Below are 14,976 nucleotides of genomic sequence, written 5' to 3'. Positions count from 1 at the left end.
CATCAGAGTATAATAATAATCTATATAGGAAAAGGCATCAGGGGCATTGTGCAGTCAAGTCGGGCCCTTCCCTTTGGAACTATAAGTACCTGAAAATGTTTAAACCATAAACATGAAGCTTAGTGAGTTCCCCAAAATAAATACCACATACCATACATATCAGTGGGCCCAACCCTGCATGAACGTTGTGATCTATTAAGAGTCTTATAGTTACTCCCAAACTACAGCCTAGCCGTAACCTTTTATGCCATGTTCCAACCATGGTCTTCCATGCATGTCACAAAGACAAACAAGTGTTGTGATCCAACCACAGACTTTCATACAAGTGTGGTGATCCAACCACAATCTTTCATACAGGTATCATGATCCAACTACAACCTTTCATACATGTGTTATGATCCAACTATAGTCTTTCATGCAAGAGTCACAAAGACAATCTAACAATCTACATAGTATAGTGAAAAGACTCACCTTCCTCACAAAGTCATACAAATCTACGACTTAGTACCACGAAATAGGTGCCACAACTCACTTATCGAATCAAAAAAGGCCCAACCTTAGTCTATACGCCAAAACTAGCAATTTGACCAAAAGTCAAACCAGATCAACAATTCAACGGTTAAAGTCAAAGTCAACGATCCGCTGACCCTCACATCGTGACCAGCCCATGGTTACATCATGAGGAAGCAAAATCGGCCCGATCCCAAAGTCGGTCATGATCCAACTCAGTCTCGTTCAAATTTATTGTCACGCTATGATAACCATGCCCCCACGTCATAGTGATATTCGTCAAAAATAATCGGTGAATCAGCCTTGTCACTTCACGACACCAATATGATCATGTCGTGAGAATCACATAGAGAAAACTTAATGCATTAAGTCCCTTATCCATTAATACATCCATCCTTACTTTTAGGGGGCTTCCTAACATCTAATACCACTTAAAGGTTGGTGATTTTCATACATTCATACCCATTGTGAATCTAAAGCTCAGAAACTGGAGAAACATCACAAAGATCTCATTCACGAGTTCAATACACTAGCAAACTCCAGATCTGAACCATATGTTCATCAAGGGACCTTAAGGAACCATAAAGTTGCCAACTTTATGGAATATCATCATTTCAACTTGCTCAAACTTGAAGATAATGGGACAAAACATAGATCTAGCAACCTAGAATAATAAATTTTGGATATTGAAAGGTCCATAGGTGACCAAATGAAGTCCCAAAGCTTCCCAAGATGTTCACAATTCCACAAAGCCTTATTATTCCTTCAAAATCACCAATATGAGCTCACAAATGGAGAAGGGGGTATTAGGGTTTGTTTCGAGGTTCTAGAAGGTGATGGAGGCTAGAAATGATGACCTAAATCTAAGTTTAGAGGTTTAAATGTGGGGAAAACCCTAAAAATCATTGGTTTGGGTTGCAGCTATCGCTACATAGTGACATACTCTTGTCACATCGTGACAACCGTCCGGAAACACATTCTCACACTAGGTATGTCACGTCATGATAGCCTTCTTGTCATGTAGTAACATATGGTTTTCCCTAAAAACCATGCCTTTGACTCCTCTATGCCATACGTTGATCCATTCTAGAAGATGGGTGTTACACATATGCACATGATTTTCTTTATGATGCACTTAGTCGAGCTATAACCACTATATATTTAAAATTTGATTTCAAAATTCAATGAACAAAAAAATTCCCTAGTCCCCCGGGTACAAAACATTCTCTAGTGAGCTTGCTTATATATATATATATATATATATATATATATATATATATATATATGATGTTAAAAGTTCATTTGAGATGGTATTGTTTTTCTAAAACACGGGGATTCGTGTTTGGCTATACATCCGGAGTGCCAATGAATAATAATGGAAAAATTAGAAAGAAAAACTTGTAGGAACTAAACAAGAACCGAAACCAATTCAGAATTGAGTTTATTAAACAATTCAGTACTCTGTTATTAAATTTTTGCTTTTTTAGATTCAGGAATTCGATTCTCGATCACGTAGGTTTTATTTGTTATGCAATCCAAAATATACAGTGACATTTAAAAACTAAGACCGATTATTTAATATCATTTCCCTTTACTCTTGCCCAAGTCATATATACACTTCCTCCCCCATCAATTTTTGTATCGTAGCCAACTAGTATAACACAAACCATCATCAAGATTTTTTTTCTGAAATTAAGATGAGAAATCTACCAGTGATCAACTTCCTCTAAAGTTAGTAAATGTTATAATGAGGAATTGGGCTCCCTCGTATGAGGAATCTAAAGTGAGTTTTCAAGTTTTTCATCACATTCAATATTTTGTATGTAATTTGATAAACTATATGTTTAATGTCTATTGATTAATGGAAGAAAATGTAGCAATAAAGTTCAATTTTGTACAAATTTTTATGATTTCCAGTCTATATTTTACGTTAATGATGAGGATGTATTTCTTAGGATTTTATTGTATTTTAAGACCACTTTTAATTAGATTACTCATAAAATTATGTTGAAGACCAACGTGTCTTGACTTTCCATTACACATATTATTGTATACTTTAAATAGTGCCGCCTTATTAGTACAATTCATGGGAATCAAAAGGCATTATGATATCCCATAGAAGGATATAAAGGAGAAGATCTTTAATCCACTCTACCTCTTTTCCTTATGTTGTTAAGGAAATAAGCTCAGCTTCCATCTTCGAGTAAGATACTCTACCTCTTTTTCTTAAGTATATTTCTTGTTCGCCCAAGAAATTGCTCATTTGGGTAGAGTATAAATCCATCCACTGATAGATTTAAAATCATTGGTGTGATCTATCCAACTCACATGAGAATACCCTCTTATTATCCTAGAAGATGACGTGTATGTTAATTCAACAATACTTATCCTTTTCATATACCCTAGTACTCTACGTGCTGCCTTTTAGTTATCCTCACTAAGGTTTATAGTATACAAAATTAATTTGCATACATCAAATGCGATGTTCGCTCGAGTTTAGTACATGACATACATTATACTTCTAATTGCACTCATATATATTCTAATTGAGCCACCGCTTGACTAAATTTTACATTAAGTTTAGTCAAAAGGAGTGTTAAATTCCTTAACATTTAAATGTTGAAACTTCATCAGGATTTTCCTTATGTAGTGACATCGACTCTCAGAAATATGACTACCTAGTTTTTTACCCTGACATTTAGAATTGTATCCAATTCTCCTAGATCTTTCACCTGAAAGTTAGTGGATATATATATATATATATATATATATATATAATATATATATATATATATATATATATATATATATATATATGTTGGATTAGGTGTCTATGACAATAACTAAATTATTATAAGCTTGAATTATTAACAAAGTCCTTTTAGGTTGCCCTCAAACCTAGTAATTGAATGGAATGTTTTTTGGAGAGAGAGAGAGAGAGAGAGAGAGAGAGAGAGAGAGAGACTATATTATTAATTTATTATATGATTACTACATTATTTAGAAATAAAAATAAATGATTTATTAACATATTATAAGGATAATATATTAATTAGAAATAGTATTGTTTCATTAAGATTTAATCATAAATTAACTGCAATTAATTTTGGGATTAATTGGATTAATTAAAAATAGAAGGACTAAAGGTGACAATGCTCAAAAGTTGAACATTGACCAATTCTAGAACCTTCCATGTAGGAGACAGTTCTAAAGGAGGATTCTAGAGGTTTTCTTGGGCAGTAAGGAGGCTTAGAATGCCTTAGGGAGCAAGAAAAAGGATAAGGGTTATCCAAGGAAGCCTGCCTTATCCGAACTTCCTTACTCACCTATATAAACCCCTTAAAGGATTCATATTTTTGTCCATCCCTTCTCTAAGAGCTAAGAGCCAAAAATTCCTTCCCTCTCGTCTCTCATCTAAAGCTTCTATTTTGCTAGGGTTTGGGTGTGATCCATTAGAGGCATGAGACTTCTGACGCTTGCTTTCTGAAGACCAAAAAAGAAGGAATTTCTAGTTTATTTGCTATAATAAACTACATGTATGTAATTTCTATAAACCCTTTCTTAATTTTGAAAATAACAATGTGCTTTTAGGGTTCTTGATAATCAGTAGCCGATTGTAAATCATAGTGAGTACATAGATCCTTTAGGTTGCATGTGAGCTTAGGTTTTAAGTTTTTTTTGCCAAAGTAAGGTTTTTGTAACCTATAAAACCCATCAGTGGTATTAGAGTCATTGTTCTCATTGATCTTGCACAAAGTTGAATAGATCAAAATTAGGGCTTATAGAAACTAAACCCTAAGGAGACAATTTTTGAAATCCACTAGGGTTCTTGAAACCCCAGCCTCAACCCTCATATTTTTTATTTTTGCAAGGGTTTTAGAAACCCTAGCCTCCTTTGCCCATTTTCAAAAACTTAGGAGTCTCTTTTAGGGTTTACGTTGTTTCCTTATTTGTTATTTTAAAAGTCTTACAAATAGAACAATTAAAATCTGATAAACCCTAGCCTATTTTTTAAAATTAGAAGGCTTAGGACTAGGATTAAATTTGAATTATTTTATTAATTGGTTAATTGTAAATATTTATTTAATCCATAATGGTTTAATTAATTTAATTAATCTTTAATATATATTAAAACATAAACCTTATAACATCATCTTAAACAATCTGGGTACTTGATTGTATTTCAATCCTATATTTTCCACCCTTAGATCAAATTGTTGACATCATCTCCCCCCAATGTAATGTATTTAATTCCAATAAAATCTTTCCAATTTTCAAACAAAATTAACTTACATCCGTTTAAATGAAATATATATTTTATTTCAATTAAAGCACCCCATATTTTAAATCTTAAATTTGCGGTTATAAAGATTTTAATATGGACAACTTTAAAAATATATTATTAAAAACCATTTCAATTGTTGCATTAAAATATCAACCATTAATATAAATCCGTTTATATTAATAAACCATTAATATAAAATCCATTTTTATTAGGAAACACTTAATACCAAAAAATCAGATTCAAATTATCACATACATACACGATTCATCCTTGAATTCGCGACTCACACTTATTTTCAATCATTTCTTTTCTTCAAACATTCTCCTACAACATCATTCTTATTACTTATAACTTCCATCACTATTCTCTACTTCAAACATTCGCTTTTGTGTACTGGAAGGTCTGTACCTTTTTTTGGTTTTTATATTTTTTTCGATTATTTTTTTGTTTTTGTATAAAATATATGTATTCATAAATTTCAATTATCTTTGTCCCAAATTACATGAAATCGATTAACTACTTTTCTAAAAAATTTCAAATAAACATGAAAAGATATTACATACCTTTAATCTAGAAAAAAAATAATGTAATTTGATCGAAACCAGTTAAAACACATTATAACTAAGTACTTTGATGGAATGAAAAATGCAAACTTACCTGTTTTTTTGTTCATGATAATCAATTTTTTGTGTATTTGTTTAACATGATACTTACATTTTTTTTTTATCCAAAGGGTAAATCATTAATTTAGTATGTACAATGTTCATCAGAAAGCTAAATCAGTAATTTAATTTAAACATGGATCAAATCATAAGCTGCTACTATTTTTGTTTGTTTGATTATCTCAACCCGGTTACTGATTTTTATTGTATATAATATCTTGAATTGTTGGCTAAATTACAGGGATTGCAACCTTGATATAGAACTCAAATAATTTGTTAAGATAAATATATAGTAATACTAAATGGAAAATGGAGGATAAGGGTACAATAGGAATAAAAAGATATTGTTTTAGTATTTGAATGTTAATTAATATCCTAATATGATGGTTGAATTACAACAATTATAATTTTAAATTCAAATCATAACAAAAGGGTATTGATATTGTTTGATGAATTTTTTTTAAATGTTAAGTATGATTTTAAGGTTTAGGGGCAGAAAGGTAATTTTATTTGGGATAGAATAAAGAAGTAAGATTTGAATTTACCTTTTGAAGGTATTAATAAACTCTTACTTTTATGTGATTTAGTTTAATTTGATTGCAATTAGATGCAGTAAACCTTTAAGTAAGGAAATATAAGGGTAAAAGAGAATTCGACTTAGGAAACTAGAAAAACATTGGGCTGAAAAAGCAATTCAACAATAGATATTGAGATGACAGGTGTACTAAAATGATTCTTTTAGCATGATACTCCCATTTTTTATCTGAAGGGTAAATCATTAATTTAGTGTGGACAATGTTCATCAGACGGGAAATCGGTAATTTAATTTAAAAATGGATCAAATCAGTTGTTGTTACTATTTATGTTTGTATGATCAACGTGGTGATTTTTTTTTTTGTATTTTAAATGTCTCTTTTAATTTATCTTTTATTCACTATTAAGGGGATGAATTTTATAAACAATTTAATCCAAAAGGTTTAAACTATAATTATTCTAATTTGTATATGTTTCTGTGCTGTAAATACAACCTTTCAAAGATTTCTTTCTATGACTAACAAAATTATGTTTCTATTTTTGAAATCTCATAAAATATTACATAAGGTTTTTTGGCTTAACATATTACATCATTCAGTTTAGATTAAGTCAAACAAAATGACAATGTATAACTTTCATATTAAATGTTTAACCTATTAACTTGGACTCAATCCTCAACAACCTCTACAAAGCGCAATAGCAACATACGTTTCTTTTTCTCTATCATTAGCTATGTGATTTTTTTACAAATTATAGAAACATACTTACCACGAAAAAAAATTAATTTTAAGCTACAACTTAGTTTTTTACAGGTAACAACAATATACAACATTTAAGATCAACATACTTGCCTATCGGTTTCCTTAAATATTAATACATGAACCATATCAGAAGTAGGCTAAGAAGTTAGAATCTAAATTAGAAATGATCTTATTACCTTGAATATCAAATATACGGTATTATAGACAAAAATTCTATTTGATTCTTAAATTTTCTATGTGGTCGTATTTATATGACAGAATCAAATTGCATAATTACGATTAACATTTTATTAAACTTTGTACGTAGTTATGCAACAACAATAAATATATTTTTGAAGGAACATCGTTCAAAATAATTTGCATAATCTAGATATATGTTAATTTAGTTCATTTCCTACACTTTCCTGTAATAGTGGATTTTTTTTGTCATGTTACATTCAAAAGATTCGTTATTAGAATAGGCACCTTATGCGTTTAACGAAATGTTTCAAAGAATCTGGCACAAATTCTCTACGCTCACCTCACAAACAGGTATAAATTTTGGTTTTATTTTCTTCTAGATTTTTAGCATCATGTGTTTTTGTTGTTTGCAACTTTGTAGTGTTACATACTTTTTTCCCATTCTCAGGCTTTTCTATCTCTGGTAGGGCTTCATTTTTTTATATTTATTGTAAACTATCGATTCAATCTATTGCACTTTGTTATGACTTTTATCAACGTGATCAGATTCTAATAAATTGTCAATTTCATGATCTTTTAGAAAAATATGTTCTAACTGGATTACCATCTACGACTGTGGTATTCTATTTTGTTCATTAAGTGATCTATGATTGGTCTAGATGGATTTTTAAGGATTATGTTTGGCCTGATAATTATTCATGCCTTCAGAAAATACATCCAACAAAAAGTGAAAGAGGTTTTTATTAATTAATACCCTCATCTAACTTTAAATGATTTTTGTTTCAATTTTGATGGCATGCAACAGAGTTTTGGCTGAAATTTTCAATTTTATGTAACAGGTTATGACTTAAATAATGATAATAGATATTTGGGCAATAAGGTTTTCTTCAATTCTAAAATTATTTTGTAGAAAGTGGTTCAGTTTTGTATTATTGATCTCACAAAAGACAAGTCTCATGTCTCTTTTAGCGTATCCATTGAGTTTAATACTTTCTTGTCTATATTTGTTTTTAAAAATGTTCAATCATGAAATAATGAATGCATGTCAGCAAGTACTAAACGTACAAGAAGAGCAAAGTATTAAATATGGAATGATTACGGCATGTCAAGCCAAAATAAAATTCTAAAGTAAAAAATGTTAAATTCAAAAGGTAAGCAGTTTTAATGCATAATACATATTATACTTCCCAAATAAATAACCCAAAACTAATCTCATCCCCAAATAAATTACATTTTAAACTAGCATCAATAAATTATGATTACAGTGTAACGTTCATGAAATTCATGAAAATTTTAAACTTTTTAAACAACTCAAAAATCAACATCTGTTTACAAATTGTTTTCAAAATAAGTTTCACATTAGAGAAATCCCAAAATCGTAAAACAAAAACATGATGAGGTGCACGATCACGCATTCGCCTTCCCGCGATCCACTAAGGTACCTGACACACAATCCAAAACTTTAAGCACAAAGCTTAGTTAGTTTCCCCAAAATACCAATACATAAAAAATAGGACAAATATAATAACAACATGTATGAGTCCAAAACTTTACAGACTGGATTACCCCTGAGCCCACAACATAATTTTGTCTTACTCCATGGGCCCACAACTTATGTCTGGCTTGCTTCCTGGCCTGAGCACTCAACAGACTGAATACCGTTAAGCCCTCAGTATGAGTCTAGCATACCCTGTCCAATGCTCAGCTCGTATCTAGAATGCTCATGAGTCCTCAATATGAGTCTGGCATGCCTTCCCTGGCCCTCAGCTCACATTTGGCATACTCCAGGGTTTGCTAGCTACAGTACAAAATAGTACTACCTCAACCAATCCACACAATATGTCGACATACGACAGATAATATCATAAACAGATAAATAGGCAATTCACAGGTAGTCCTACCAGACTAGCATATCAACACTAGTATGCATATCTATATCATACTATTGGGTCAATATTATGGTTTATACTTTGCTTTTCTAGGAAATTGTATTTTTATGTAATATCATATAAGTGTTTACGACCGTAAACCTTGTTTACGGTCCATGTTTCCCGTGTGTATATATATAGGGGTGATGGGTGTGAGGAAAAGGATGATGAACACTAGAGGAGCTTAAGTGTGTGCATTTGAAGGTGTTCTATAGAGAGAGAGAAAAGAGAGTGTGTGTTAGTGTGTGTGAATCTTGTATCCAGATCTTCATTCATATCAATACATAAGAGATTCATCATCTTTTTCTTCTCCTTCTCTTCTATTTGATCTAACATCATCCGTTTGATTGGGATTTCGCACAATCAAACGGATCTGATTGATACACAAAGAAAGTTATAAACCAAGGGGGAGATTGTTGGGTCAAAAATATGGTTTATACTTTACTTTTCTAGAAAAATATATTTTTTGTGTCTTGGACCGTAAACAACTTGGTTGTGACAACCCCAAATCTATTCCCGTTACAAATCTCATCTTCACTAACGGAATGCGTCACTATACGTTATTTTCTGTAATATTTGGAATCATCAATAACCGAATATCTAGTTATATTCATGTCTTGATATTTTCATAAGTAAATATAACTTATATGTGTTAACCCCGTTTAACCTAATAGAGTTATATTACTTTTTCAACCACTTCACCCGGGTAAAAAGTTTTAACCCTGTTAAACTTTAAGCATCGGGTAGCCGTGTATCGGGTACGATACCCGAGGCATATGAAATGAGTGTAAACAACATTTGAACACTCTTTTACCACACATTCACTCTCTCTCACTACTTTCTCTCTCTAGACCCGAAATCGACCCCAAATCCGCGAATTTCCGGCTTCCAAACGTAAGGACTCATTCCCTATCTTAATCTAGACATACTTCACTGTATTTAGGGGCCAAAATCTTAGAAATTAAGGACCAAAAAGGAGTTTACGGCCTAAGAAGCCCCTTAGGCCGTAAACCCCTAAAAACATGCCAAAGACCTCATTTTTCCTTCCTTTAAGCTTATGGACTAATTAAGACATATACCTAGGAGAGTTTGGACACTAAAACACAAGGAATTAAAGCTTAAAAAGGAGTTTATGGCCCAAGCTTGTGCTTAGGCCGTAAACACCTCAAACACCCCAAAAACCCATGTTTAAAGTCCCAAAAACTCATCTAGGGTGTTTGGTAATTTAGACTTGACAACAAGGAAGGCTTAAATGCATCAAACAACATCAATTGATGGCAAAAAGAGGAGTTTACGGCCAAGGCTAAGCTTAGGCCGTAAACACCCAGGTTTTTGTGTCAAACAAGTCCCTAAACCACTCAAATGCATGTAAGGAATTTAGCTAAGGCCTTTGGAGGTGTGTTGTACCATTAAACTTCCCATTTTGAGGCAAAATGAAGAGTTTACGGCCAAGGATATTCTTGGGCCGTAAACTCCCCAAATTTCATGCCAAATTGTCCCAAAACTCATTATAGGGCCTTCTAGGATTTACCTGAGGTGAATGAGAACATGTAGTACCATTTAAACATACATCTTGAAGGATTTAATGGAGTTTACGGCCCAAGAACAAGTCTTGGCCGTAAACTCCCCAAAATGACACAAAAATAAGAGTTTAATCCCTCCATATTGGTCCAAGACTCATACCATTAAAGTAAGGAAGTGAAATAAGGCCTTAAACACACAATTTGGAGGACCACATGAGTTTACGGCCAAGCCTAGGGGGCTTACGGCCGTAAACTCCCAAGGAGTGGCCTTTGGGCTGTAAACTCCAAGGGAGTGAGCTCATGGACCCTCCCGTAAATCATTCTTGGCCTTGTACCACTCCCGGGAACCCCTTCTAGGCCGTAAAACCCCGAAAACGATGCTAGAATGTCCAAATACTATAATAAAAAGCATAAGATGATTAACTTCTTGAAAAATACATATTTCATATGACATTAGGGTCCTAAAAGGTGCTCAAGTCGTTATTTGGTACCAAACGCTCAACCGACACTTTTACCCGATTTACCCGATTCACCCGATTTACGCGATTTCAGGTGAGTTCATACCCCTTTAATGAACCTTTCAAATGTTTTAAATGTTTTAGGGGGGAGATACAAGTTACTTATATATGTTTATGGAAAGTTTTACAGAATGATTTTCCATGTTACAAGGATTAATCACATGTGATTCACTATCCTTAATTCAAATCACATGTGATTTATCACTATGCCTTATAAACAGGTTTTTGCATTTTCAAAACTATTTTGGACAGCAAGCCAGATTTTTAAATGTTCTTTTGGAAAATACTTTTATTAAATCAATTTATTTATAAAACGTAACCACTCTGATATATTTATATAAGTAAGACTTGGAGGACTTAGGACCGATATCTCGCCTTATTTCCTGTTCTTGTTTGATTGTGGGCTTAGGGTAGTAGTTATCTGTCCGACTGTCGTTGATTTCTTAGTTATATAGCTTGTATATTAGTATGGGATACGAATAATTCTCTTTCACTAAAATACTAAAGTCACTAACCTGTCAAGAACCATCCACACTAAGATAACTATAATAGGTATAGTTAATGTTGCTACTGCTACTACTCGCTAAAGTCACTACTCCCTACACTATAATACTCACTATTACTAGACAATACACTAGTAAGAGAATACACTATGATCGATACTAAAAGATTACTACACTATAACAGAAGAGAAAACACTAAACAAACAATAATACACTAACCCGCTACGAGATACTCTATTCGCTACCCACTACGCCCGGAGTTTTCCAACAGGAAGACGACACTACATGTATAGATCTATACGGGGCAGACGCTATTACATCCCGACTGATAATTTTAGTCCGCGCCGTGCAGGCCCAGGGATGCCACTACTTCACTACACTGTGCATGACTGGGAAGGTCATGGGATCCTCTATTATCCTCACTAGTAGTAATATACAAGGAATACACTATAACTACACTAAAATACTACCCTAAATGCTAAACTACATCCCGAAGTAAGTAAGTATCTATCACTAAAGGAAGCTTGCACCTCTATCACTGATTACAGGCTTAACCTATTCTATCACATTTACTAGTTGGAGATTTGCTAATATACTTTTACAATAAACTGTTTCAAAAATGAAGAGTGCATACCTTTCACAGATTTTCACTTACAATGTATTTTCTGGAAAATATGGGATTTTCTTGGTTTCTACTACTTATGAATATAAATAACGCATTTTTCGTACTAATGCTTTGTATACAAAAACTCACACTAAAATCTTATGAACTCACCAGCTTTATGCTGATATTCGTTTTCAAAATAACTTGTATCTTCAGGTCAAAGATAGACAGGTACTGACGCAGCATTTTTGGAGAAGGTGGAGCACACAAGACCCATCTCTTATTTTTGATTTACTTTTGGGTGATTGTTAAACATTACAAAATACACTTGTAATTAAATTCACTATATAAATGAAATGGTTGTATGATTCCTTGTTTTTACTATTATGCAATTGTGATGATACTGTACATGATGTCCTCCACCCCAAAACGAATTCCGTCGTTATCGGTTTTGGGGTGTAACATTGGTGTTTTACGGCCGTAAGGTGTTTACAGCTGTGTTTACGGCGTAAACCCATTTACGGCCCATGTTCAACGGCCCATGTTCCCCTTGTATATATATAGGTGTTAGGGTGAGGAGTAGAGATTGATGAACAGAAGAGAGTTAACGGCCAGAGAGAGGAACTTTAATTCTAATAAATTCATATGAAGATTCATATTATTCTTCTTCTCCTTCTCTTCAATTTGATCTGACATCATCCGTTTGATTAGGATTCTGCACCATCAAACGGATTTGATTGATACACATGCAAATTAGGGAGTTACACATACTTAACATATCAGCAATATTAGGTTATCAAACCAATGGTTCAAACTTGGTTCCTTCGATCCGAAAGTATAGTGAGGAAGACTCATCTCACAATATCGAAGTGATCTGAAACCTCCGACTGCTGACTCACAGAAAATCCCGAACTATAACAATAAACAAACACCAAATCAACAATTGGGATACCACTCTTGACTAAGGGCCTAAACATAAGGTAATTGTCAATTTACCCTTTCCCTAAATGGACCAAGGCCCAAGTCCAAATCTTAGATCCAAAAGGCCCAACTTACTTCAAAGCCCAAGATTGGCCCAATTTTCCAAATTGGACCCAAACCCCTTATTGGGCCTCACCCAATTATCTGATCCTCTAATTAGCCCAAAATACACTTATCCAGATGTTCCATTAGGGCCCAAGTATCAAAGCCTAACAGATGGCCCAATACTCGAAGTCCAAAGTAGCTAAACCTAAAAGGCTGAGTATGCGGGGGGAACTCAGCTATACGCTCAGCATACCCACCTTGACCATAAAGCATGTTGCTGACCACCTACACCCGACGTATTCTTTGGTATGCCCAACGTATGTTGTGGCCATGCGACTTTTTCATTAAGCTCTTAATACATTACGTCCAGACATCCTAAGTCATATTTACATCCAAAAAGTTGTCCTAAACCATAAAGTTTCCAACTTTATGGTTATGCATGCCCAATAAGTCCTTAAACTCAAAATCCTTGCTTGTTTTAACCACTTAAGACCTTTATAACATGCATGCAACCACTAAATGGGCCAAGATAGCATTTTTATGACCTAAAATACCCTAAATCTTCAGAGAGGATGGATCCTTTGGTCTTAGAGTAGCTCAAATCATCAAGACCAAGAAAAGGGACTTAAGCAGACATAAACTTTCCATGCAAGTTCTTAGGGAAAATACAAGTAAAGGTAAAAGCTTTTTACCTTCTGGAGCTTCCCAAGGAGATGAAGGCGTCAGATCCACAGCTTGAATCCACATCAGGGTTCTTCAAGGAATCTCTACTTCTTCTTCTTCTCAAAACAAAGAACCCTCGCACACACTCAAACTCAAACACACAAGGCTGGGGTCTTGAAAAATGTCCCAAAGATATTGAGGTTGAAAATCTTGGGAGAAATTTTCTATAAGGACACTTATATACCACCCAAACCCTAAATATTAGGGTTTTCATCCAGACATGAGTACGCCTAGCGTACACAAGTGTACCCCCAACATACTAGGGCGCACGCTTATACGCTTAACGTACTCCTCCTGACCAAAATTACAAAATTGCCATTAGAGCAACTCATGGCTACAGCCTTCTATTACCAAGGACTAAAACGACAAAGATAATAAGTAAGGAAGGATTAGAAAATACCTAAAAACCTGGGATGTTACATACACTGTCCTGATTTTTAATTATACATTATAAAGAGTCAGTTAATATATAGTCAATATTTTTATATTCATATCGGTTTAGAACTACAAAAATATATTCAAACAATAAAAATGAAATGGAACATAAACAATGGTAATTTTGCAAAAATAACATTCAAATTTGGTCTGATACAAAAAAATAGTCTAAAACTTATTTCTATAAGCAACAAGAAATAACAATGAACTTTCAAAAACAAATGAGAAATTGTAATGAACTTTTCAAAACTATCAAGAATGTATAATATATGATGATAATAATGCTAAAAAACACTGAGTTTGGTATGTTGCGAAAAAGAAATTTTTTATATGAAAATAGGATTGCAATAATACTAGAAGAGCCAATATGTCTTTTCTGATACAAAAATGGTCGCAACATACTTCTAAACCGACAAGACATAGTAATGAACTTTAAAAAATAACCAATATATAGCAACGTACTTTCAAAACTCTCAAGAATGTAAATTATAGAATGGTAATAATGATAAAAACATTAATCTGGTCAGATGTAAAAAAGAAAAACTTTATATGAAAGTTGGGATGCTAATAATGCTAAAATCGGTCAAATAATGCAAAATTTGCTACAATTGGTCTTTGCCTGATAGTCAAAGGTACATGCTATACTCATTTGACAAATTTCATTCCTTTAAAAGCATCCAGTTCCATTCCTTACTATTCAAGCTTCTTTCCATTAACCTTTTATGATCATTTCGTGTTGTATTCAAGTATCTTCTCAGTAAGTGATTTCCATCATAGTTAGTTT

The sequence above is a fragment of the Lactuca serriola genome, chromosome 6 (assembly GCF_051521515.1).
Source record: "Lactuca serriola cultivar US96UC23 chromosome 6, Lser_US96UC23_V15, whole genome shotgun sequence".
NCBI classification, from domain to species: domain Eukaryota; kingdom Viridiplantae; phylum Streptophyta; class Magnoliopsida; order Asterales; family Asteraceae; genus Lactuca; species Lactuca serriola.
This window is presented reverse-complemented; position numbering follows the sequence as displayed.